Raw genomic sequence first — 26341 nt, forward strand, 5'->3', positions numbered from 1 at the left:
GAGTATGTTATCCAACCTCCCTTCAGAAAATGGAACAGTCCCTACCATTGTTGATCCACATTGAGGGCAAGGTCCTGTAGAGGTGGCCTGATAGTGATTAAAGAGTAATCATTAAAGTATGTTAGTCTCTAGACTTGTCCAGCTTTTGTAACCCTTACTTTGTCTGACAAGGTTAGCTTTGGAGTGATTGAGGGACATGTAATAGGAGATAGGTGGGGAAGGTATCTAGGTCTAAGTAGAAACAATTTTATTAGGTACTTTATGGTGTCTTTTTAGGTCTTTCTACGTGCTTGCTTCACTTATTGATTCACTGCCAACTATTGTGTCCTATTGCTTTAAGGTATATATATTTCCCCTAACTTATGGATACATGTACAGATGCCTTATTGCATGGGCCCTGGTCTATATCTAGGATTTGAGGCTTTGTTAGGAAATATACCACCCAAAATGTAATTAAGAAGTCCTATGAGCTAGGAAAGGTTTCATCAGGGTAATGAAACTGAAGGGTTGACATTCCATGCCTGCCATCCCTGGACACAATAGAAGTGAAACATATCAAGGTGATACTGTTTGCATTGATTAGGTTGGGATCAGCAGATGCAATATCAATTGGTATGACTTGTGAGAAGCATGCAGGAAAGTGAGCCCCATCCCAGAGGTTCCAGGACTGGGAGAAATAATGGATTTTGTAGAGAATGGTAAAGGTTTCTGCTAAGGGTTTAAGAAAACAATAGATAGCTATTGCTATAACCAAATTATTTGGCAGTTGGGTTAACTTTGTTAGAATTTGCTGTATCATACAAGGCCTCACCATAATTTATGTCCTTTAATGTTATTTACATATAGCTGTAGTTTATACAGATATTTTATAAGATACAGCCACTAACATTTTATGACTTAACTTGCACATTCTCCACATAAGAAATCTTCCTAGCTAGCAAAGCAAATTACAGTTGTTGTTGTTGTTTTAATTATTGAAGAGGAATGTGGGGATGGGGTGAATGTATTTTATTATTATATTTAAAATTTTTAATATTTATTTATTCCTTTTTTGTTGTCCTTTATTGTAGTTATTATTATTGTTGTTATTGATGTTGTTGTTGGATAGGACAGAGAGAAATAGAGAGAGGAGGGGAAGACAGAGAGGGGGGCATGAGAAACACAGAAAACTGCAGACCTGCTTCACTGCCTGTGAGGGACTCCCCTCCCAGTGGGGAGCCGGGGGCTCAAACCAGGATCCTTTAGCTGGTCCTTGTGCTTTGTGCCACCTGTGCTTAACCTGCTGTGTTACTGCCTGACTCCCAGGGTGAGTGCATTTTGAGGCAAATTAAAAAAGCTCTGAAGAGGCCAGGCTGGTCCCCACCCACAGAGGGAAAGCTTCAGAAGTGGTACAGGTGTCTCTCTGTCTCTTTCCTTCTCTATCTCCCTTCACATTTTTTTCACTCTCTATCCAATAATCAATAAATAAGGTGGGGATAGATAACATTTTGGTATGCAAAGAGCTCTCATGCCTGAGGCTGGCTCCAAAACCTCAGGTTCAATCCCCTTACCACCATAAGCCAGAGCTGAACTGTGCTCTGGTGATACATACATACATACATACATACATACATACATACATACAAGGAAATTTAGGGGGGGAAGTTTTGATGTCCCAAGGTCATATTTTCTTACTTATATTGGGGAAGTTTAAATTATTTGTGTTTGGTATGATCTCTGTCAACTTGGAAAGTTAGCTTTTCTAGGAAAATTCTGCTAGAAATCGTGACTCTTCAAAAAATATTTTACTTTATTTTTAAAAGATACTATAAGAGGTTGGGGGGGTATGGATTGACTTGCCAATGCCTATGTCCAGTGGAAAAGTAGTTACAGAAGCCAGAACTCTCAACTTCTGTACCCCATAAAGAATTTTGGTTCATACCTCCAAAGGGGGAGAAATGTTAGGGGGAGATGACCAGAAAACTCTGAATTCCAATTCCATCAAGATCTGGAGAGAGAGGGGAAAAAAAAAAAAAAAGGAAAAAGAAGGACATTCAGACAGAGTAATGGCGGCAGGGAAGTAGTGCAGTGGGTTAAGCACACATGGTGCAAAGCATAAGGACTGGCATAAGGATTCCGGACTAGAGAAATAAGAAAGTCCTAGTCTTCATCTAGGTGTGCTTGCATTTCTAAACACCTCTGTTTTTCAATACTTACCAGTCTATGACAACAAAGTGAAGGATAAATCCTTGTAAATGCCTTCAGAAAAGATGTAAGTAAAAAAAAAAAGGCATTATAAGTGTGAGACATAGCTAAGAAAAGAGGCTTGGTTGATATAGCAGTTTTTATAATTGGAAACAAAATTAAAAGTGGAAAATGTTCTTCAGTGAGTCTTACAATTTCCTTTATTTATTTACTTTAATGAAACATAGAGAAAGATTCAGAAAGAACGGAAAAGACCAGAGCACTGCTCAGCTCTGGCATATGGTGGTGCTGGGAATTGAACTGCGACCTAGGAGCCTCCGCATGAAATTCCTTTGCATAACCATTCTGGTATCTCCCCAAACCCATTATAATACCTTTTTTTATGCAGGTGGCGCAAAGCTCAAGGACCGAAGGAAGGATCCCGGTTCGAGCCTCTGGCTCCCCACCTGCAGGGGGGTCACTTCACAGGTGGTGAAGTAGGTCTGCAGGTGTCTATCTTTCTCTCCCCCTCTGTCTTCCTCTCCTCTCTCCATTTCTCTCTGTCCTATCCAACAATGACGACAAGAATAACAACAACAACAACAAAAAAATAAGGGCAACCAAAGGGAATAAATAAAATAAATATTTTTTAAAATCCTGAAAAAAAAGAAAAAAATACCTTTTTAAATTAAATTTCTTATTAGTGATTTAGTATTTCTTTACAAAATTATGAGATAATAGGGGTATAATTTCACACCATTCCCACCACCAGAGTTCTGTATTCCATTCCCTCCATTAGAAATTGCAGTTGTTCTCCCAAGGTCACAGATAAGGGTTGACTATTATTTCTTTTTTTTTAATATTTATTTATTTATTTATTTTCCCTTTGTTTTTGCCTTTGTTGTTTTATTGTTGTAGTCATTATTGCTGTTGTTATTGATGCCTTCGTTGTTGGATAGGACAGAGAGAAATGGAGAGAGGAGGGGGAGACAGGGAGAAAGATAGACACCTGCAGACCTGCTTCACCGCTTGTGAAGCGACTCCCCTGCAGGTGGGGAGCCAGGGGGCTTGAACCGAGACCCTTATGCCAGTCCTTGTGCTTTGCACCACCTGCGCTTAACCACTGCGCTACCGCCTGACTCCCGGGTTGACTATTATTTCTATAACTATGTTTACATATTTGTTCATTTTTCCTTTTGTCCTTCCTTCTCTTCCTTTTTAAGTCACACCTACACCTATTGCTACTACTTTTTTTTTTAAAAAAAATTTATTATCTTTATTTATTGGATACATACAGACAGAAATTGAAAGGAAAGGGATAAATAGGGAAGAGACAGAGAGATGCCTGCAATACTGCTTCACCATTCACAAAACTTTCCCCCTGCAGGTGGAGGCTGGGAGCTGGAACCCATGTCCTTGTGCATTGTCACGTGCCCTGAACCATATGTGTCACCACCTGCCCCCCCCCCCCCGCTTTTTTTTGCTTCCAGGGTTATCGCTGGGGCTCGGTGCCTGCATCTCATATCCACTGCTCCTGAAGGCCATTTTTTCCCATTTTGTTGCCATTGTTGTTGTGTGACTGTTGGATAGGACTGAGAGAAATCCAGAGAGTAGGGGAAGACAGAGGAGGAGAGAAAGACACCTGCAGATCTGCTTCACCTTCCATGAATCCACCCCCTTGCAAGTGGGGAGCCTGCGGCTCGAACTGGAATAACTATTTTAGATATATCCCAAAGGGTCCATGTCTTTACTAATTTTTGCCTGAGCCTGACATCTAACATGCAGGTAGGCTAAAAGTATTGTCTGGGCAGATAGTGTCAGAGTTGGAAAAAGGACTAGAAAGCTGGATCAAGGCAGAGAGAAGCTCCCAAATATTAGAAAAGTATATAAATACTGTGATGTTTAAACCCCACTGATCTGACCTAGGGTCTATATCTATTTACATTTAGCACAGGAGCCTGTGTAACCTCTGTATCCCTGTAGGTCTAAGCTCACATTCTATGGTTATAGCTAGGAACATTCTGGGCTGCACTCATTTTAGGACCAGTCTTCCTCAAGTGGTAGAATATAGTGACCCAGCCTCCCCATCATTGTTCCACATTGAGGGCAAGGTCCTGTATGGGCCCACAAGAGCGTTTATGTTGTTGTTCCTGATGGAGATGACCAGTGATGGTGGACAGAGTGATCTGTTAGAGGTGTAGGCCTATCATAACTATGTGGGAACCCCAGGATTCCCTGACTAGGGCTCTGGATGATGGGGTGGCCTGGTAGTGACCAAAAGGGCCAACATTAAAGTGTGCAGATCCCTTACTCTTATACAACTTTTGTAATACTTCATCTGACAGAGTTGGATTTAGAGTGATTGAGGGAGATAAGATAGGAAGTAGGTGAGGAGGGTAACTAGGTCTAAATATTTGATTAAGTACTTTATGGTGTCTTTTTTTTTCTTTCTACTTGCTTGCTGCACTTTTTAAAAACATTTATTTATTTATTATTGGATAGAGACAGAAATTGAAATGTGTGGGGGAGGTAGAGAAGAAGACAGAAAACTGCCTATAGCTCTGCTTCACCACTTGGGAAGCTTTCCCACTGCTGGCAGGGATCAGGGGCTTGAACTTTCATTCTTATGCACTGTTATACATGTGCTTAACCAGATGCACCTCCACCTGACCCCGCCTGATGCACTCATTGCAGTCTATTGCACACTTTTACTTTAAGGTATATATTTTCCCTTAACTTATGGATACATGTGCATATGTGCCCTATCTCATGCGTCCTGGTCTATATCTAAGTTCTGTAACCTTGTTAGGAAGTGGACCACTCAAAATGGAAGTAAGGAGTCCTACAAGCTAGGAAAGGTCTAACCAGAGTATTAGAACTGGAGGGTTGATATCCCAGGCCTAGTGTCTCTGGTCAGTTAACTTTTATGATGCCAGAATTGTTGAATTGACAATTTTGCTGTGTATATTGTTTCTGTTTATTTTAAGCATTAGTGATTTCTGTTGTTAATTCATTTGGGAAAAAATAGACTGAGAACTTTTATCAGCCTTTGATGCAAAACTCCAGCCGAACTAACTAGGACATTGCACCTAAGAAATGAAATATCTTTTCATTTAATGATTTAGGTTTTTATCTTTTCTTCTTCAAAATATATTACTATAAACTTTTTGACATTTTTGACAGGGAAAGAGGGAAAGATACTAGTGCTAATGCTTCCCTCAGTGCAGTAAGGACCTTTTTCTTTTTTAAAAAATTTTTTATTTATAAAAAGGAAACATTGACAAAAACATAGGATAAGAGGGGTACGGCTTCGCACAATTCCCACCACCAGACCTCTGTATAAAACCCCTCCCCTGATAGCTTTCCTATTCTTTAACCCTCTGGGAGTATGGACCCAAGATCATCGTAGGATGCAGAAGGTGGAAGGCCTGCCTTCTATAATTGCTTCCCCGCTGAACATGGGCATTGACAGGTCGATCCATACTCCCAGCCTGTCTTTCTCTTTCTCTAGTGGGGAAGGGCCTCTGAGGAAGCGGAGCTCCAAGGCACATTGGTGGTGTTGTCTGTCCCGGGAAGTCTGGAGTAAGGATCTTTTTCTAATCTAGATGGAATGTATTGCAACACCAGCACCCTCCCAGATAAGCTATCTTGTCAACCCAACATTCCTTAACTACTTTTAAGTTCTAACCCTAAGAAAGGTAAATTCAGAAGAGCACTCCCTTTACCCTCTACATCTCTACATTTCAAGTCTGCCTTCCATTTATTTATTTATTTATTTATTTATTTATTTATTTTTCTTTTGCCACCAGGGTTATCACTAGGCTCAGTGTCTGCACAACTCCACCACTCCTGGTAGCCATCTCTCTTCCCTTTTGTACTCTTATTTTTCTGACAGAGGGAGAGAAAAAGCAAGAAAGACAAAGAAAAGCACCTGTAACACTGCTCCACCACTCTTGAAGCTTTCCCACTGTAGGTGGGAACCAGAGGCTTGAATCCAAATCCTCACATGTGGTAATGCCTGTACTCTATCAAGTGTACCACTGCCTGGTCCCCTCAAGTATTTCTATGTGAGAATTCTCTTCTTTGAATGACTGATTATAAGAACATCTGCCTAATTTAGGGAAACCTTTACACCTTACCCAAAAGCCTTATGCTGACTGCAAAAATAAAATCCTATCAGGGTACAATACAGTTAAAATGTATAACACCTGAACTCATGATTTGTGTACAAAGTCTGTGTTGACAGGGAGGCTTTAACTCTAGGTGGTTCAGCATAAACAATACCCTGGGTTCAATCTGTAGTATCACATTAAAAAGAAAAAAAAATAAGTTGTTTAAAATACATGGCCAAATGTCTCTGTTCTCAAACTCAGTTGCATAGATGTTCACAACTATACTAAATTCAGGTAAGTAGAGGGTAGTCCCTTACAGTGCACTTTTTAACTTCAAAAGTAGTTTTTATGTCTGACAGCTTTCATGATAGTTTAACTCTATCAGGTACATAAAGAACCTAGAACATTATCTTCCTAAGTCCAGATGGTCTTCAAACTATGGATTTATCTCCTATAGTTATAAATAACATTTTACCCATGTTTATTTGTTTAGAAATAAATTATTATTACTTCCTGATGATTCAAGACAAAACTGATGATGTAATCTTGGGTGAGCTTTACTCCTCTGTATGTCTGCAAAATGGGGATTATAATAGTAACTAGTTTATAAATTTTTTCTTTATTATTATTATTTTTGCCTCAAGGGTTATTGCTGGGGCTTGGTGCCCGCACTATAAATTCACTGCTCCTGGAGGCAATTTCCCTTTTTTCATCTTTTTTTTCATTTTATTCAATAGGACAGAGAAACATTGAGACAGGGGGTGGTATAGGGACAAAAAAAGACACTTGCAGACCTGCTTCACCATTTGTGAAGCGTCCCTACCGCAGGAAGGGGGGTTTGAACCTGGGTCTTTGCACACAGTACTATGTATGCTTAACCAGGTGTGCCACTGCTCAGTCCCCAATATTTTGTTAGTAATAGAGTTAACTGTATAGTATATAGTTATTAGTCCCTAAATCTTATCATCAATTTATCATTTTATCAATTTATCATTACTGGTAATAGTATCTCTTTTTCTTTTTATCTAATTTTATTTATTTTGGATAGAGACAGAAAGAAATTGAGGGAAGGGGCCAGGTAGTGGCGCACTTGGTTAAGTGTGCACATTACAATGCAGAAGGAACTGGGTTTAAGCCCCTGATCCCCACCTGAAGGGGGAAAGCTTCATGAATGGTAAAGCAGAACTGCAGGTGTCTCTCTATCTCTTTCCCTATCTCCTTCTCCCTTCTCAATTTCTTTCTGTCTCTATTCAATAATAAGTAAATAAAATATTTTTCAAAAAAAAGAAATTGAGGGAAGGGGAGGTAGAGGAAATGGGAGGCAGAGAAACACCTGCAACACTTCACTGCTTGTGAAACTTTCCCCCTTTAGGTAGGGACCAGGGGCTTGAACCTTTGTCTTTGTGTACTTTAATGTGTACACTCAGCCAGGTGCACCACCATCTGGTCCCCAGTAGTAGCATTTCTAACTCCCACCCCTATGCCTAGATTACTACACTAAACACAGGAAGGGGAAGGAAGAAACAAAGACAAGTAGGAAGAGGAGAAAAGAGGGAAGTAAAACGAACAAAGAAAGCTGAGAGTTAACGAGGGTCAAAGTGGCAAGTGAGTTTGGCAAACATGTATGACCATGCATAGAAAGAATGTTTGTTAGGAAAGATCCTAAACGTTGATGTAGATTGCAAACACCATAGACCAAAACTTTCCCTGTGCTGGCAAACAAGAAGCAAGACATAAACCTTATCAGGCCACACAGTAGTATGAAGATATAGAAACTAATTGCCATAGATAAAGCCTGAGGCAGTTTGAAAGAAGACAAACAGGAACATAAACAGGGCAAAAAGAATATTCATTAACCATAAGGATTTTGCAACCTTTAAAATGTTTAAGATGAAAAAAAAAATGTTTAAGACTTTAATGTCTGTATTAAGCATTACTGTCAGTATATCTGTTTAGTATTCCCCACAGTTTTGTGCTTTTTAAACATGTTTGTTTTAGACAATTATTTATAATGTAAAAGTCCAGCACCATCAAAGCCAATGCAAATCCTTAAAAAACATGTCTATATGTACACACACACACACACACACACCCTCAGAGAACTAAAGAAGCAGTAAAATAAACCAGTGTGTGGCCACCAAAATAACAACCAAACACACTTAAAGGTCAGTGGTTGAAAGTGATCACTTCTGACTAATTTATCATGTTGAGGAATTTTATTAACATTTTTTCCCAAACTGTTTGACCAAATCATCTCCTGCCAGCAGAGACTTGCCAGAAAAGCCAGCTGATCAGGATGCCAAACAGGCTGGCAAGATTAAGTGAAGGGTCAAAACAGAGCACGAAGAGTCAAGGGGAAATGGGAAGAAGTCAGGAAAGGGCATGAAGTGCATGTCACCATAACAGAATTAGTCTTCCTTTAAAGGAAGAAAATTCAACTTAGATCCAAACTGAGTTCTTGGGAAGCATCAAGACTACATTTGAGACATAACATGAGAGTAAAGGAAGATCATATGAGTAAGAGAGTGCTCTACTTTAAAGAAACAATGCTTTTAGGATTAGCATTACCTCCTTTATGCCTATTTGCTTAGGTATTTGGCTAACAAATTCTTTATTCATACAAGGCACAAAAGCAATTTTCATTTTTCTACATTTTCTAGTGAGTTAATACAAATTATAAGTGGGAGTGTTATTAATCAATCAATAATACTTAGTCTTAAGTACTATTACATTTTAAAAGAATTATTTCCTCCTTTGCTTTTAGTGGAATGGAGATAACAGCACCTTACCCAGATGATGGAATAATTGAGGGGATGGGCTTAAGTGAAGTAACTGAATTCCAGAGAGAACACAGTAATTTTTTTAAAATTTATTTTATTTATTTATTCCCTTTTGTTGCCCTTGTTGTTTTATTGTTGTAGTTATTATTGTTGTTGTCGTTGTTGGATAGGACAGAGAGAAATGGAGAGAGGAGGGGAAGACAGAGAGGAGGAGAGAAAGATAGACACCTGCAGACCTGCTTCACCGCCTGTGAAGGGACTCCCCTGCAGGTGGGGAGCCGGGGTTCGAACCGGGATCTTTATGCCGGTCCTTGTGCTTTGCGCCAATTGCGCTTAACCCGCTGCGCTACAGCCCAACTCCCCAGAACACAGTAATTTTATCATTCCTCTTTACAAATCAAGTGATGGCATAGCTTACTCAGAATGAATAATTATTAGAGATTTTCACACTCTGCATTTCTCAATCCATCACTAATTTCTCCTTCCTTATTTTATTTTTTATTTTTCTTGCCACCAGGGTGATTGATGGGGCTCGATGTCTGTATGAAAAATCCACCACTCCCAAATAGCCACCCTACTTTTTGTCTCTTTTTCATTTGATAGAGACAGAGGTAAACAGAGAGGGTTGGGGTAGACAGCATAATGGTTATGCAAAGAGACTCTCATGCATGAGAGTCTTTTTTTTTTTTCTTTTTTTTTTTTTCCTCCTCCAGGGTTATTGCTGGGCTCGGTGCCTGCACCATGAATCCACTGCTCCTGGAGGCCATTTTCTTTTTTTTTCCCCCTTTTGTTGCCCTTGTTGTAGCTTCGTTGTGGTTATTATTATTGCCCTTGTTGACGCAATTCGTTGTTGGATAGGACAGAGAGAAATGGAGAGAGGAGGGGAAGACAGAGAAGGGGAGAGAAAGATAGACACCTGCAGACCTGCTTCACCGCCTGTGAAGCGACTCCCCTGCAGGTGGGGAGCCGGGGGCTCGAACCGGGATCCTTACGCCGGTCCCTGCGCTTTGCGCCACATGCGCTTAACCCACTGCGCCACCGCCCGACCCCCGCATGAGAGTCTTAAGTCCCAGGTTCAATTCCTCATCCCACCAAAGGCAGAGCTGAGTACTGCTCTGGTAAAATAAATAGGTAAACAGAGAGGGAGAAGAGTGAGACAGAGGCAGCAATGCTCTGTCTCTCATGAAGTTTCCCCACATTGGTGGAGACTGGGGGTTTGAACTTGGGTCCTCAAGAATAGTAATGTGTGCTCTCTACCGAGTATACCACCACCTGGACTTACCATCACTAATTTCTAAAGTTATGTTACCTTGAAATTTTCAGAGCTCATTCTATAAGACTGAAAAAAGCATTCAATCCCTGGCAACACATATACCAGAGTGATGTCTTGTTCTTTCTCTATTTCTCTTTCTTCTCCTGTCTTTCTCATTAATAAATAAATAAAATCTAGAAAAAATAATTTTTTAAAAACAGACATAATGGGCCTAGACCTCAAATAAATCCCTCTCTCCACTGTTACCGGTCATCTCCATCAGGAACAACAAAATAGACCCCTTTGTGGGCCCCCCATAGGACCTTGCCCTCAACTTGGATAAACAACAGTAGAGAATATTCCCCATCCTCTGAAGGGAGGATGGACAACATACTCTATGCTATACCTGAGGAAGATGGGTCGATATTGGGGCAGCTTGGAATGTTCCTACTTATCACCACAGAATGTGAGCTCAGATCTACAGGGATGCAGAGGTCACACAGGCTCCAAAGCTGAATATGGGCCCCAGACCAAATAAAATAAATGGGGTTTATTATAAATAAAATTTATAATTTATTTTATTATAAATAAAATAAATGGGGTTTATTATTAAATGGGGTCAATAATATTTATACCCCTTTCCCATATTAGGAAGCTACTCTCTTCCCTGATCCAGCTTTCTGTCCCTTTTCCAGCCATGATATCATCTCCCCAGACAATAATTTGGATCTACCTACATATCAGATTCATGCTCAGGGAAAAAAAAAAAACCTAGTATAGCCACAGGCCCTTTGGAATATAACTAAAATGTGCCTACTAGCTATCTACAAAATGGAGGATCCCCCAACACTTCATCTGCACTATTCCAGCCTTTAGGTCCATGATTGGTCAACAATTTGTTTGGCTTTGTATGTTGACTCTCTTTTCAGCCATCAGGTTCCATATGCTAGCATGATGCCGACCAGACTTCCCTGGACAGACAACCCCACCAATGTGTCCTGGAGCTCTGCTTCCCTAGAGCCCCACCCTACTAGAGAAAGAGAGAGGCAGGCTGGGAGTATGGATCAACCAGTCAACGCCCATGTTCATTGGGGAAGCAATTACAGAAGCCAGACCTTCCACCTTCTGCATCCCACAATGACCTAGAGTCCATACTCCCAGAGGGATAAAGAATAGGAAAGCTATCAGGGGAGGGGATGGGATACGGAGATCTGGTGGTGGGAATTGTGTGGAGTTGTACCCTTTTGTATCCTATGGTTTTGTTAATGTCTCCTTTTTATAAATAAATAAAAAAATAATAGTGTTAAGTGAAATAAGTCAGAAACAGAAGGATGAGTATGGAATGATGTCACTCTCAGGCAGAAGTTGAAAAACAAGATCAAAAGAGAAAACACAAGTAGATCCTGAACTCCAGTTCGCATATTGCACCAAAGTAAAAGACTCTGGGGGGAGGAGGGGAGAATACAGGTCCCAAAAGAATGACAGAGGACCTAGTTGGGTTTGTATTGTTACATGGAAAACTGGGAAATGTTATGCATGAACAAACTATTGTATTTACTGTTGAATGTAAAACACTAATTCCTCAGTAAAGAAATTTAAAAAAAAAGAAAATAGCAGATAACCCATATGTCATCCAGCTTACCATCTTCTAAAATAAAAGTGATTGAAGAATTTTGTGATAAAAGTCAAAAGCTACCATCCCATTTCAGATTTTCATATAATTTTGAAAGGTGCTATAATAAAATACTTTTTAAAAGGAACCTTAAGCAGAGACCTGGTTCTGATGATGCCATTTACTTCATGGATGGGCCTAAAACAAAACAAAACAACAAAAACTGGGCATTCATTTTCATTTGTAAAATGAGGTGGGGAGAGAGGTTGTGGTTGGTGGTCTTCAACCTCTTCTCAGCTCTACATTTCTGACTCTATGCTTACTATTTTTTATATTTATTTACTTATTTTTATTAGAGACAGAGAAATTGAGAAGGGAGGGAGAGAAAGAGGGGGAAAGCGACAGACACCTGCAGCCCTACTTAACTACTTATAAAGCTTTCACCCTGCAGGTAGGGACCAGGGGCTTGAACCTGGGTCCTTACACACTGTAATGTGTGTGCTTAACCAGGTGCTCCACCACCACTATTTTATTTCTATGATGTCTAATGGACTACTCAAGGAAAAATGTCTTGCATAAAAGCAAGAACTTTATCCTTACCATTTCATCACTTTTGCCAGTTACTTCTGATTTATCAGCTAGTAACCTTGGATTTGCTTTTGGTTTTTCTTCTTTTTTTTAATATTTATTTATTTATTCCCTTTTGTTGCTCTTGCTGTTTTATCATTGTAGTCATTATTGATGTCGTTGTTGTTGGATAGGACAGAGAGAAATGGAGAGAGGAGGGGAAGACAGAGGGGGTAGAGAAAGGCAGACACCTGCAGACCTGCTTCACCACCTCTGAAGTGACTCCCCTGCAGGTAGGGAGCCAGGGGCTCAAACCGGGATCCTTACGCTGGTCCCTGTGCTTTGAGCCACCTGCGCCTCACCCGCTGCGCTACTGCCCAACTCCCGCTTTTGGTTTTTCTTATGTACTCTATGGGCAGAAAACAATCCACAAACATTTGTAAAGTGTTTTCCATATTTTAGCAATCATTTTTGCATATATTTTTATTTGATTATCAAAAGTACTCTGGTTGGTAGATACTATCTTCAACTTATCTGGTACATTTAAGACCAAATAATAACTTATGGGAACAAACTTACTGATTTTAAAGCCTATCTTCTCTTCACAATACTATAATTTCTACTAGGATTAATTCAGATATTGTGGGACCTAGAGTGTATATAGTTTTGATGACAACTTCAAGAAAAAAAATACAAATTTTATTGTCATAACCCTAGAAGGTAGGTATCACAGTTTTTTGTTTGTTTGTTTTTGCCACCAAGGTTATCTCTGGGGCTGGGTACCTGCATGACTCTACCACCTTTTCTCCAGTGACCATTTCTGTCCCCTTTTTCTGATAAGAAGGTAAGAGGTAGTGAGGGAGAAAGAGACAGAGGAGAGACACTGGCAGCACTGCTTCATTGCTCAGAAAGCTTTCCTCCTGGAGATAGGGGTGGGAGAGTAATCTTGGGTCTTCAAGTACATTAACGTGTATTCTTATAAGTTTGGCACAACCAGCCTCCATCATATTTGCTTTACAGGGAAAAAAAAAAAAAGACACAGTGCTCTAAGCATCAATTTATCACAACTGGAACTTGGGAGATGGGGCTCTCTCTTCACACTGTGACCTGTCATACTGTGCTCCACTTTCAGCCTTCTTACGAGGTTTACTGGGAATCTTCCTACATTCCACATAGTTCAGACCCTGATAAATTCATGTCTGAAGTAGTCCTGTTTTGATTCCCTAACTTGAGTCTCCGCCCATCTACCCTGAATGCTACCAACTAATAGCCCTGAAGCACTGCTGTTTGACTCCAGAACCCACCCTCTCTGCACTTATTAAAGGCAAAAAAGAACTACTATTCATAAGCAGTACAATTTCTAATGTATTGTTACTGAAAGTTGTTTTTTTGTGTAGAACTGAGGCAGAATGAGTGAAAGCAAGTACACAAGATTTCTCAGAACCTTATACTTTAATTCCCACTTTCCCACAGTCTCAGAAACTTCAAATGCAAAACAAAAATATAAGAACTGCTTCTCAGACTTTTGGCTAAGACCTAGTTCTGTATCAGTTCTCATGAGTTTACTATCTGATAAATCCTCTATCCCAAGACAACATAGTAAATGGGATTTTGGAGCCGGGAGGTGAAAAAGGAATCTGCTCCTTCCACTGTGCACATCCACCTGGTATTGCAGCACTTCCTGGAACGGTGCACTGTGCACCCGCTTTGGGGAATATTAAAGGCCAACTTAAGGTTGAGAACTCAGGATGGGGTGGGAGGTAGAGAAGCACATAGTAGAACACTCAGTGCTTTTCAAATGTTGCTTGATGTCTGTTGATACTCAATCTTTCCCAAAGAATCTCTAAGCCAGAGGGCCCTGACTCACCCATTTCTGATACTTCTCAAAAAGTCCTAGATATCAGAGACACTATACAATTATTTAACCTGTTCACTTCGACAGACAGACTTCAGTATCTGGACTTTCTCCAGTCTACACGAGCTCTTCGGTCAAAACCGGGCTCTGGAGTCTGACTTCAGACGCTGGCCGATCGCTTAGCTCTGTGACCTCTGGAAAGCGACTTGGCTTCTCTGAGCATCATGCCCATTATTTGCAAATAGGTTTAGCACCTACCTCATAGGTAGGTCTGTGAGAATAATTCGGGGGCACTGCTAAGTATATGATCAGATCTTTAAGTGTCAGCTAACAACTATATTTGGTCCCAAACGACCAGAGCTCACACAATTTCGCCTTTCTCCTAGTTCCCCACATGCTCCCCGCGCCCCCTCCCGTGCTGAATACCCACCACTCAGCAAACGCCACGGGCCGGCTTGTGCAGGAAGAAAAGCTCCAGAAATCACCCAAAGCTCCTGTGCCCTCGGCGAGAACAGGAAGCGGGCGCCGGGCTGGGGTGACTTCCCCGAGGTCGCAGCTCCTAGGCCACAGCACCCGGCCTCCGCCCGCCCGGAACTCCGCGTCCTCACTGCCCCCCGGGCTCCGCGCGCCTGCGCCCCCCACCCCAGAGTCCTGCCCCCGGGGGTGAGGGAACTCCCCCATCCACTCTCGCGACTTTTCTCGCCAGTAGCCGAGGGATGAGACCCACGTTGGCGTCCCGGACGCCTGTAGGTCACCGCGAGCTCCGGGGACCACGTAGCCCAAGGCGGTTCCGCAGAGCAGCGCCGCCGGGCGTCCGCGCCGTAGAGCCCGGGCGCCCCGCGAGGGGTCGCGCTAGCCCGCCGGTCATATGGCGGGGAGGGGGCGTAGAGGCACGCGAGGGAAAGAGCGAGCGAGCGAGCGGGAGCGCGCGCCCGAGAGCTTGTGGTGGCGCGAGCCTCCGCACGGGTGTAAATCCGAGAGGGAGGGGGCGGCGGTAGGGAGAGGAGCCCGTTGTGCGCATGCTCCAGCCCAGTGGGTTATAAGGCAGCCTCGCGGGCCCGGCCCCGACAAAGTGCTGGCGAGCTGCGACGTGACTAACAGCCGCGTGGGTGCCCGCCGGAGCGAGCGAGCGAGTCAACGAGCGAAGGACGCGACCTGGACCTTGGGCCTCGCGGAACTCCGGCCGCGCGGCGGCGTCAGGCAGCCTCTCGGCGCCGCGAGCCGCGCATAACGGTTAGTCGGGTAACGGCCGGCTGCGGCGCTCGGCCGAGGACCCCTAGGTGGGTCGGAGGGACTCGGGGCAGCGGAGCCCGCAGTCTCTGGAGCTGGGAGGCGGCCGTGCGGGGGCGTCGCGGTTGCAGCAGCCGCGTGGCCCCGGAGCGCGGCGCGGGTGAAGGAGACCTTGAGCTCGGGGGTCAGCCTCTCGCCGCCGAGCCCGCGGCCCCGGAGTCCATCAGGTGTGTGCCGGCCGAGGAGGCGCGGGGTCGCGGCTCCGGTGACCTTGGGGAGCGTCTTCCCGGCGGGTGAGGAGTCGGCGGCTCCGGGAGATGCTGTGGGGCGGGGGAGGGCCGGCCGGTCGGCGGGGGCCGATTCACGTGGTGCCGCCAGACTGCGGGCGCCGCGTCCCCGCCGAGGGCCGGCTCCGGTCTGGGCGGGAGTTCTTTTGGGGACTCGCGGCTGGCCCGCCGCCGCCTTCCCCGCCAGCCACTCGGGCTCCCACCTGTGCCTGGCGGTCATGGGGTCCGCGGAGCTGCAGCGGCCGCAGCCCTGGCGAGACTGCGGGGACTAGGCGGGCGGGCGGGGGCTCTTTGTCGCTCACCCTGCGCCGGCCGCACGTCCGACACGGCGCCCTGCCGCCCCGGGGCGGTGAGGCGGCCCAGTCGGGAGGAGCCTGAGGGATAGCGTTACACACCGATGCGCGCGTTTTGTTCCAAGCACATCTCTCTGTCTCTTCGCTGCCCTTTTCTCACGTGCACATTTAGCATCTCAGTTCTTTGTGACTTACTTGGTGCGGGGCCAGCACTCACCAGGTTTGTAGCTGAGTTTTAACCAAGAAATAAGCACAGTGGCTACAGGAGCCAAGTTTTCGTGTCTACACACTAGGCGGCTACTTATAGTTTATCTTATTGTCCGTAAAGCTAACTCAGTCTTTTTTTTTTTCTCAAAGCATTCTTACTGGTTTTGAAACAAGTCCACGTTAAGTGCCCCGATAAAGCAAGTGCGGGATTTGTACCAGGACTGGAATGTCCTGGTAGGGTGAACTCTGCATTGTGTGAGAGTTTCGGAGACACTGAGTAGGAATTAGCCATTTATAAGCAGTTTTGAGGTCAGCTACCAGCCCAGTGAGGTGCAGCAGAGGCTTTGTACTGCAGCTTTTTATTTAGGCTTTGAAAGTCTTATGCCCCAGGTCACGACTTTTAACTTCAGATTGCTGCAGAAAGAATCCAAGGATCCACACCATCCAGCCCTTAAAGTAGGTAGTGGGGTAAGTATCATTTAGACAGAAGTTGAATTTTTTTTTTTTTTTTTTTTTTTACCAGAGCACTGCTCAGCTCTGGCTTATGGTGGTGCTGGGGAGATTGAACCTGAGAAATTGGAGCCTTAGGCATGAGAGTTTGCATAGCCATTATGCTGTCTACCCCTGACCAAAGTCGTACATTTCTAAAATAATTCAAGATGTGTATGAATGTTGTTCTTTCATCGTATTGCAGTGGCCCCTGTTAAATATGCAAGTTAATGGTCTGGGAGCATTTTGTGAGATTTTTTTTATAGTTGACTAGGTTTAAAGGTTTAGTTGTAAGCTTACCATAATAGGCTATAACATACCTAAACAGATTAAAAGGGGGAGAAAATCTTGATACTATACTAGTGAATGTAATAACTGGAAAATATCTTAATGAGAGCTACTCAATAAGGGAGGGATCCCTTACTTTATGTATATAGCATATTGAGGTTACAGAAACCAGGTGATTTATTTTAGGTCCTAAAAAAAAATTATTTGTGGCGGTCAGGGAGGTGGTACAGTGGATAAAGCATGAGACTCTCAAGCATGAAGACCCGAGTTCAATCCTCGGCAGCACATGTACCAGAGTGATGTCTGGTTCTTTGTTTCTCTCCTCCTATTCTTCTCATTAATAAGTTAATAAATAAATATATTTTAAAAACTCTTTGTGGTTGGGTGGGAATTATTGTATTTCTTAGCTTCAGTTCAGTTAGATTGTCACTCATTGCCTAAAATTGTAAATATGCATATAAATGGTTCAGGCTGAAAATATGATTTTTATTAATCACTTTTTCTATTTCTTATGTCTTTCCTCTCCATTCTGTTTTCCAACCTTATGCTATCTACCCCTGCCTGGAAGTTGTACACTTTAAAATTTCTAATAGTCATTTATTATTGACTGCCAGGCACCAAAGAGACTTAGGATTCAGTAGTTAACAAGTTTCAGCTTTAATCTGCTTTATCTTATAATTTATATTATAATTGGAAAACAGGTACATAGATAATTACCACAAGAAATGCTTTCTATTACTCCCAGAGGAATAAATGTTTGGGAAAGATTGGGGGAAAGATAGCATAATGGTTATGCAAAGAGACTGTCATGCTCCAAAGTCCCAGGTTCAATTCCCCTGCACCATCATAAGCATGAGCTTGAGTAGTGCTGTGGTTAAAAAAAAAAAACGATGGGAGTCGGGCAGTAGCACAGCAGGTTAAGTGCACTGGCTCGAAGAGCAAGGGCTGACTTAAGGATCCGGGTTTGAGCCCCTGGCTTCCCACCCACAGAGGAGTCACTTCACAGGCAGTGAAGCAGGTCTGCAGGTGTCCATCTTTCTCTCCCCTCTCTGTCTTCCCCTCTTCTATTATTCTCTGTCCTATCCAACAATGATGACATCAATAACAACAACAACAACTGAAAAAAAAAAAAAGGGCAACAAAAGGGAAAATAAAATTTTTTTAAAATAAAAAAACAAAAAAATGATGATGAAGACAACCAGGGGGCTCTGAGCTGCAGTTCCATGGGGGCGGGGATGGTGGAGGGAGGAAGAGAAGACATTCAGAAGTAGTAAGTATGACTTAGAAAAGAAGACAGGACTGTAGAAAAAAAATGAGCAAACAGAGAGAGATGGTTAATTATAGAAATAAGTCAGCCCATATCTGTGGTGTTGAGAGAACTAATGTAATTTCCAGTGGAGGGAATGGGGACAGAGAACTCTGGTGTGAAAGGTGTGGGACTATACTTGTTATCTTATAATTTCCTATCCAGCAATGATGACATCAATAGCAACAACAATGAAAAACAAGGGCAACAAAAGGGAAAATAAATAAATAAATATTTAAAAAATAATAAAAAAAGAAAAAGCAAAGGAAAATAGGGTGACTCCTTGGTGGACTTTAGCAGCAGATCTGGAGGCTCAGAAGGTGGAAGGAAGGATTACTATGGAGAACTTGGGGCCCTAAGTCCTTAGGGTAGAATAAGATGATAGTTTGGTTGAGGGTGAAATGTTCTGCCTGTCTTGGGGAAATGTAGGAATGTATCCTGATGAAAATAAAAATCCTGTAAGGCAGCATTTCTTCAATAAAGTGATATGTGTGTGGTGGTGGTAGGGATATATATATATGCCTAGAAGGTGGCTCAGTGGCTGTTGTGTTGGACTTGTATTCATGAGATCTGAGTTTGATCCCTGGCACTAGTGACACACCAGAGTTTGCTATGGTTTTCACATTAATATTTTTATTTTTAAATTGAGGGACCAGGTGGTGGCACACTTGGCTGAGCACACATGTTAGTATGTGCAAGGACCTGGGTTTGAGCCCCTAGTCCCCACCTGCATAGGAGAAGCTTTGCAAGTAGTGAAGTAGTGCTGCAGGTGTCTCTGTCTCTCTCCCTCTCTATTATCCTCTCTAAATTTCTGCCAGTCTCTATCCAATAAATAAAGATAATTTTTAAAAAATAAAAAAAGAAAAGAAAATTAAGGAGGCACTTATGTGTGTGTGTGGGGGGGAAGATGAACACAGCATGATTACATTTAGCATTTTAGGAATATTACTCAGTGATGGACAAGATGCATAGAAAGAGGTAGGATTCATTGGAACAGCTATAGGAAACCAAAAGAGTTTAAAATATCTCAGTGTTGCTAGGAAGTAAATATGAGTTTATTAGTTGCTTTTGTCTTTATTTACTTATTGGGGTAATTGAAAGCTATGCGACTACTACAAGGATGCTCAGTTTGTAGAGCTTAGAAGCCAAGTTCAAACCCATTTCTGTTCTGTTTTGTGATGTTTATTATAATAGTGATTTTTTTTTCCCCATTCTAAATTGTTAAGGAAAGTTTCAAATAGAAGAAACAATAAGTTGGGGGCCAGGCGGTGGTATAGCAGGTTAAGCGCACATGGCACAAAGCGCAAGGATCCCAGTCCAAACCTCTGGCTCCCCACCTGCAGGGGGGTCGCTTCACAAGCGGTGTAGCAGGTCTGCAGATGTCTGTCTTTCTCTTACCCTCTCTGTCTTCCCCTCCTCTCTCCATTTCTCTCTGCCCTATCCAACAACATCAGTGGCAACAATAGCAATAATGACAAGGGCAACAAAATGGGGAAAATGGCCTCCAGGTGCAGTGGATTTGTAGTGCAGGCACCAAGCCCCAACAATAACTCTGGAGGCAGAAAGAAAAAAACAAAAAGAAACAGCAAGTCACTACTCTCATCTTTATCACTGAAAGGTATCTTTAAAAATGTAGTCTGAGGGGGTCGGGAGATGGCGCAGTGGGTTAAGTGCATGTGGCGCAAAGCGCAAGGACCGACGTAAGGATCCGGGTTCGAGCTCCCTGCTCCCCCCCTGCAGGGGAGTCGCTTCACAGGCGGTGAAGCAGGTCTGCAGGTGTCTTATCTTTCTCTCCCCCCCTCTGTCTTCCCCTCCTCTCTCCATTTCTCTCTGTCCTATCCAACAACGAACAACATCAACAAATGGCAATAATAATAACCACAACGAGGCTACAACAACAAGGGCGACAAAGGGGGGGGGGGGGGAATGGCCTCCAGGAATGGTGGATTCATGGTGCAGGCACCGAGCCCAGCAATAACCCTGGGGGGGGGGGGGGAAATGTAGTCTGAGTCAGGGAGATAGTGTGGACATATACACAACAGATTTTCAGAAATCCCTGGTACCACTTTAGGACAGAGCTGAGTAATACCAAAATAAATAATAAAATATATCATCACAATATCATTCTATCATTAAAAATTGGCATCACATGGCCTAGAAGGTGGCACAGTGGATAAAACATTGGACTCTTTGGTGTATTGCATCAAAATAAACCACTCTGTGGGGAAGGAAGGGTTCAGGTCCTGGAACATGATGGCATAGGAGGACCCAGAGCAGGTTCATTATGTGGGAAACTGAGAAATGTTGCACATGTACAAACTCGACTGTATTTTACTATCAACTGTAAACCATTAATTCCTCCAATAAAAGGGGAAAAAAAAAAAACCAAAATGTTGGACTCTTTAGTATGACGTACTTAGTTTGAGCCTCAGTGTTGATATGCCATAGTGATGCCCTGGCTCTTGTCTCTCCTCTCTTATTAATAAATCCTTAAAAATTTAATATTGCCAAATAACCATATTAAACATTTCTAGGTGGGGAGAAAGGATAATGGTTATGCAAAATGGCTTCTATACCTGAGACTCTGAGGTCTCAGATTACAATTCCTAGCACCAACATAAGCCAGAACTGAGCAATGCTTTGATAAAGTAAGAAGTAATAACAAATTAAATTTCCCCAAATTGTTTTTAGATAATTGATTTGATTTGGAAATCACACAAGACATTACATGTTACATTTAATTGGTATGTTTTGTTTGTTTTGCCATCAGGGTTATTACTGTAGAATGATTATGCTACTCCCAGTAGCCTTTTTTCTTCTTCTTTGACAGGTAAGGGAGACTTGCAGTACTGCTTTACTGCTCATGAAGCTTCTCCTGCTGGTGGGAACCCAGTATTTGAACCTCAGATCTTTGTGTGTGGTAGTTTATGCACCAAAACCTGACCCCCTGTTCTCCCTTCCTCTTTATTTCCTTAATAACTTACTAGTCACAGGAACCAGGTTGTTTTTATTTTTTTATTATTATCTTTATTTATTGGAAATAGCCAGAAATGGAGAGACAACCTGCTGCACTGCTTCACCATTTGGCAAAGGTTTCCCTCTGCAGGTGGGAATCTGGGTCCTCATACATTGTATACATTGTAACATGTGTGCTCAGCTTGGTGGCCACCACCAGGCCCCAGAAGCAGGTTATTTTTACTTATTTACCCAAATTCTGGATTTAGTTGATTGTCTCTGTGGTATAGTTTTAAACTTACTCAACATGTTTATCTCTTGTAATCTTTGTACATGACTGTAAACTTTTTTTTTTCTTGCCTCCAGGGTTATTGCTGGGCTGGGTGCCTGCACTATGAATCCACTGCTCCTGGAGGCCTTTTTTTTCTCTTTTGTTGCCCTTGTTGTGTATCATTATTATTATTGTTGTTATTGCTGTCATTGTTGTTGGCTAGGACAGAGAGGGAGAAAGAACGACACTTGCAGACTTGCTTCACCGCTTGTGAGGCGACCCCCCTTGTGGGCAACTGGGGGTTCTAACCGGGATCTTTAGGCTGATACTTGCGCTTGCACCATGTGTGCTTAGCCTGCTGCGCTACCACCCGGCCCTCATGACTGAAGACTTTAAGCTAACTTAGATCAGTTCAGGTTTGCTTTATGAGAGTTGCGGAAGTAAGTATACTTTATAACTGGAGAGAGCAAATAAAAATCATTACTAGTACTAGAGTGGTACCTATAAAGAGAAGTCTGCTGCACCTGAATTTTTCCCATTTCTTGCTGTTTAATGCAGGTGTGGGGACAGATGGTGTTACAGTATGAGCAGAGGAAATCCAGACTTGAGACCTGTCGCTACAACTCTGTCACATTAAAAAAGAGAGAGAGGGAGTCGGGAGGTAGCACAGCAGGTTAAGTGCACATGGTGCAAAGCGCAAGGAACTGACATAAGGATCCGGGTTCGAGCCCTCAGCTCCCCACCTGCAAGGGAGTCGCTTCACAAGTGTTGAAGCAGGTCTGCAGGTGTCTGTCTTCCTCTCCCCCTCTCTGTCTTCCCCTCCTCTCTCCATTTCTCTGTCCTAACAATGACAACATCAATAATAACTACAACAATAAAAAAAACAAGGGCAACAAAAAGGAAAATAATAAATATTTTTTTAAAAAAAGAGAGAGGGTGAGAGAGGTAGTCTGAGGGCCAGGTGGTGGTGCATCTGATTGACTTACAATGCTCCAGGACTCTGATTCAAGACTCAGCCCCCACCTGCGGGGGGAAGCTTCAGGAACAGTGAAGAATGTCTGCAGGTGTCTTTCTCTCTCCCTATCTCCCCCTTCCCTCTCAATTTCTTTCTGTTTCTATCCTAAACAAATAAATAAAGCTAGGGCTTATTTACCTGCCCAAACCAAAAAATAAAATAATATAGCAGGCCTGGGGAATTAACTCAAGGATAAATGCAAGTTTTGTACCCCCAAGCTACTAAGTTAGATTCCTGGCACCTCACATAGGGGCATTATGATTTCTTTGTTTATCATAAATATTTTTAAAACATTTTTAGGGTGGGGTAGATAGCATAATGGTTGTACAGACAGACTTTAATACTGAGGCTCTGAAGTCCCAGGTTCAATCCCACAGCACCAGTGTTCTGGAGGGGGAAAAAAGTATTTTTAAATAGAGCAAATTAACTAAGAAACTGGTCAAATTATGAGATGCATATATTCAAAGCAAGTAACAGATTAAAAATGTTATTGATTAGAATATTTAGTAACTTGGTAAAAAATTCATGATATATTGTTGAATTTGGAAGGGTAGACATCAAGATCTTATTAGAACTTTATCAGTAATTTGTCTGGATATTCTATCAAGTAATTCTTATGTTTAACACATTTGTTTAACACATTTGTTTCAGAAGCTTATTTACCAGTAGGAAGATGTGTTGTCAGAATAATAATCAATGATGAACTGCATTGTTTCAGAAACATTTGATTTACCATTACTGATCATTCTTAGTTAGCATCAGAGATGCAGTTATCTCCGCCAATTCATTTAACAATGAGCATTTAGGGAACTCAGTTCTCATGAGACTCATGAGACTCAGTTCAGGGACTGGTTCTCATGAGTAGTGAAGTGTACACTTCTGGGTGAGCCATTTTCTAGCCCCAAAGAGTGATACTATTGAGAATTATAAATATGATGTATAAGAAAACAATTTCACATCAGTTTTATTTTGCATCCTAGGTAGATTACTGGGGTTTTTGTTATTGTTGTTGTTTTATTAAAAAAAAAAAAAAAACATAGGTAAGAGGGGTACAACTCCACACAGTTCCCACCACCAGAACTCCGTATCCCATCCCCTCCCCTGATAGCTTTCCTATTTATCCCTCTGGGAGTTTGTACCAGGGTCATTATGGGGTGCAGAAGGTGGAAGATCTGGCTTCTGTAATTGCTTCCTCACTGAACATGGGTGTTGACAGGTTGATCCATACTCCCAGCCTGTCTCTCTTTCCCTAGCAGGGCAGAGTTCTGGGGAAGCAGGGCTTCCGGGCACATTGGTGGGGTAGTCTGCTCAGGGAAGTCGGGTTGGCATCATGTTAGCATCTGGAACCTGGTGGCTGAAAAAGGAGTTAACATATAAAGCCAAACAGATTGTTGAGCAATCATGAACCTAAAGGCTGGAATGTTGCAGATGAAGATTTGGGGTCTCAATTTTGAAGATAGCTAGTAGACCTATTTAAGAAGTTTAATCATGCAGAAACTAAGCCCCAGTGATAACCCTAGTGGCAAAAAAAAAAAAAATAGTTTATTAACTTTGTTGGATTTACTCTGAATGATGAGATATAAACAATTGTTACTTTGTAGAGCCTGGCTTGCATTTTATTTTAAGTTATGTGCACTTTGATTAAAGAAGAAAAACCTTGCATTATTTGTGGGTTTTTTTTTTCTTTTTTCTCTCTCTCTCTTTTTTTTTTGTCATTTTTAGGGCTTCACTGCCCCAGGATAGACTTTTTTTTCATAAAGAGCTGGGGTGAATAACATTTGGCCTGAGGGCCCAAGAAATCATTTGGTCTGGCCCTGCCAAGGCAACTGTAGATAACTCAAAATTCAATAGAAACTTTTTTCATAGCAACATTTAAGTGCTTTTATTTTAATTTTTTTAAAGATCCTGGTTTTTTTTTTTTACATTTATTTATTTTACCTTTTGTTGCCTTCGTTTTTTATTGTTGTCATTATTGTTGTTACTGATGTCGTCGTTTTTAAATAGGACAGAGAGAAATGGAGAGGGGGGAGAGAAAGACACCTGCAGACCTGCTTCAAGTTTGGTGAAGCAACTCCCCTGCAGGTGGGGAGCCGGGGGCTGGAACCCGGATCCTTACACTGGCATCCTTAAGCCGGTCCTTGTGCTTCGAGCCATGTGCGCTTAACCTGCTGTGCTAGCGCCAAACTCCCTAAGATCTCGTTTTTTAATGAGAAAAAGAAAGAACCTGGAAGCGAGGCGCTGGCGCAGCGCGTTAAGCGCATATGGCATAAAGTGCAAGGACCTGCGTAAGGATCCTGGTTCCAGCCCCTGGCTCCCCACCTGCAGGAGGTTATCTTCACAAGTAGTGAAGCAGGTCTGCAGGTGTCTTTCTTCCCCTGTCTTCCCCTCCTCTCTCGATTTCTCTCTGTTCTATCCAACAAGGACAGCAACAACAATGAACAGCAAGGGCAACAAAAGGGGAAAAAATTAAAAAAGAAAAAGAAAACCAAACACCACTCTGATATATGCACTACTGAGTATCAAACTTGGCACCTCATGCTTGAGAGGCCAATGCTTTATCTATTACTCTACCTCACAGACTGCAAATTGCTAATTTTTAAGTTGATAATTTTGTATGGCCTATGAATGATATTGTAAATGTTGAAATGACTCTTGGCAGGAAAAAGTTCCCAGCCCAGGTAAGCTGTCTCCCCAACCCTGGATTTGTTTTCTTCCCAACCCTGATTTTTTCTCCCACTTTATTTAAATGGAAAAGAAAACCAAAGAAGTTGAAAATTCCTAGACTTGAATCTTGGGATTTATCTTGGGCTAGTTTCTGTTAGCCATGTTATAAAGTTATAAGGCCATGTACAAAGTTTAGCTACTTTAGTGGTAATATCTTCATTAACCCAGTTCTTCTGGATTTCAAAGTTTCCATGTGAATCTGAACCCTAAAACTGGTCTACATTTTTTAGATTTAAATTTTAAATTTAAATTCAAAAACTGATCATTATTTTAGAAGATGACAGTGATTTTTGTCTTAAAAATTGGTGGGAAATGAGGACTTAATGAAGACTATTTCCAAGGGGTTTGTAACTGTCCTTCTAGAGTGGCACGGGCAGTATGGAGCACAATTAGACCTTCCAGATTAGTTTACTTGCACATGTCCTAATAATTATGGGAAAGGGGGAAGAAAGAAAATCTAGAAAGTGATTCTTGTCACCATCATCGCCATGAAAAGTAGTACCATTGTTTCCCATTGTTATTTACATTGTTAATTGATGGACTTTATTTTTATTTTTATTTTATTTTATTTATTTATTTTTTTCCTCCTCCAGGGTTATTGCTGGGCTCGGTGCCTGCACCATGAATCCACCGCTCCTGGAGGCCATTTTTTTTTCCCCCTTTTGTTGCCCTTGTTGTAGCTTCATTGTGGTTATTATTATTGCCCTTGTTGATGCAATTTGTTGTTGGATAGGACAGAGAGAAATGGAGAGAGGAGGGGAAGACAGAGAAGGGAAGAGAAAGATAGACACCTGCAGACCTGCTTCACCACCTGTGAAGCGACTCCCCTGCAGGTGGGGAGCCGGGGGCTCAAACCAGGATCCTTACGCTGGTCCCTGCGCTTTGCGCCACATGCGCTTAACCCACTGCGCCACCGCCCAACCCCCTATTTTTAA

At 42.4% G+C, this 26341-nt stretch overlaps 1 protein-coding gene and 2 non-coding genes across 3 annotated transcripts in view; all 3 read left to right on the forward strand.

The window, feature by feature from the left end:
- The first annotated feature begins 13995 nt into the window (after window positions 1-13995).
- Window positions 13996-14186, forward strand: LOC132541514 (U2 spliceosomal RNA). The gene has a single exon (XR_009552676.1). It is a non-coding gene; the product is annotated as a U2 spliceosomal RNA (small nuclear RNA).
- A 1248-nt stretch (window positions 14187-15434) lies between these two features.
- SLC16A1 (solute carrier family 16 member 1) overlaps window positions 15435-26341 on the forward strand; it is a 32256-nt gene continuing 21349 nt past the window's right edge. The window contains exon 1 of the mRNA XM_007530196.3: window positions 15435-15574. The gene's annotated coding sequence lies outside the window, so the exon portion shown is untranslated. The remainder of the gene's footprint in view (window positions 15575-26341) is intronic.
- LOC132541636 (small nucleolar RNA SNORA55) lies at window positions 22188-22303 on the forward strand. Its single transcript, XR_009552766.1, has one exon. It is a non-coding gene; the product is annotated as a small nucleolar RNA SNORA55 (small nucleolar RNA).

The sequence above is a fragment of the Erinaceus europaeus genome, chromosome 11 (assembly GCF_950295315.1).
Source record: "Erinaceus europaeus chromosome 11, mEriEur2.1, whole genome shotgun sequence".
Taxonomy (NCBI): Eukaryota; Metazoa; Chordata; class Mammalia; order Eulipotyphla; family Erinaceidae; genus Erinaceus; species Erinaceus europaeus.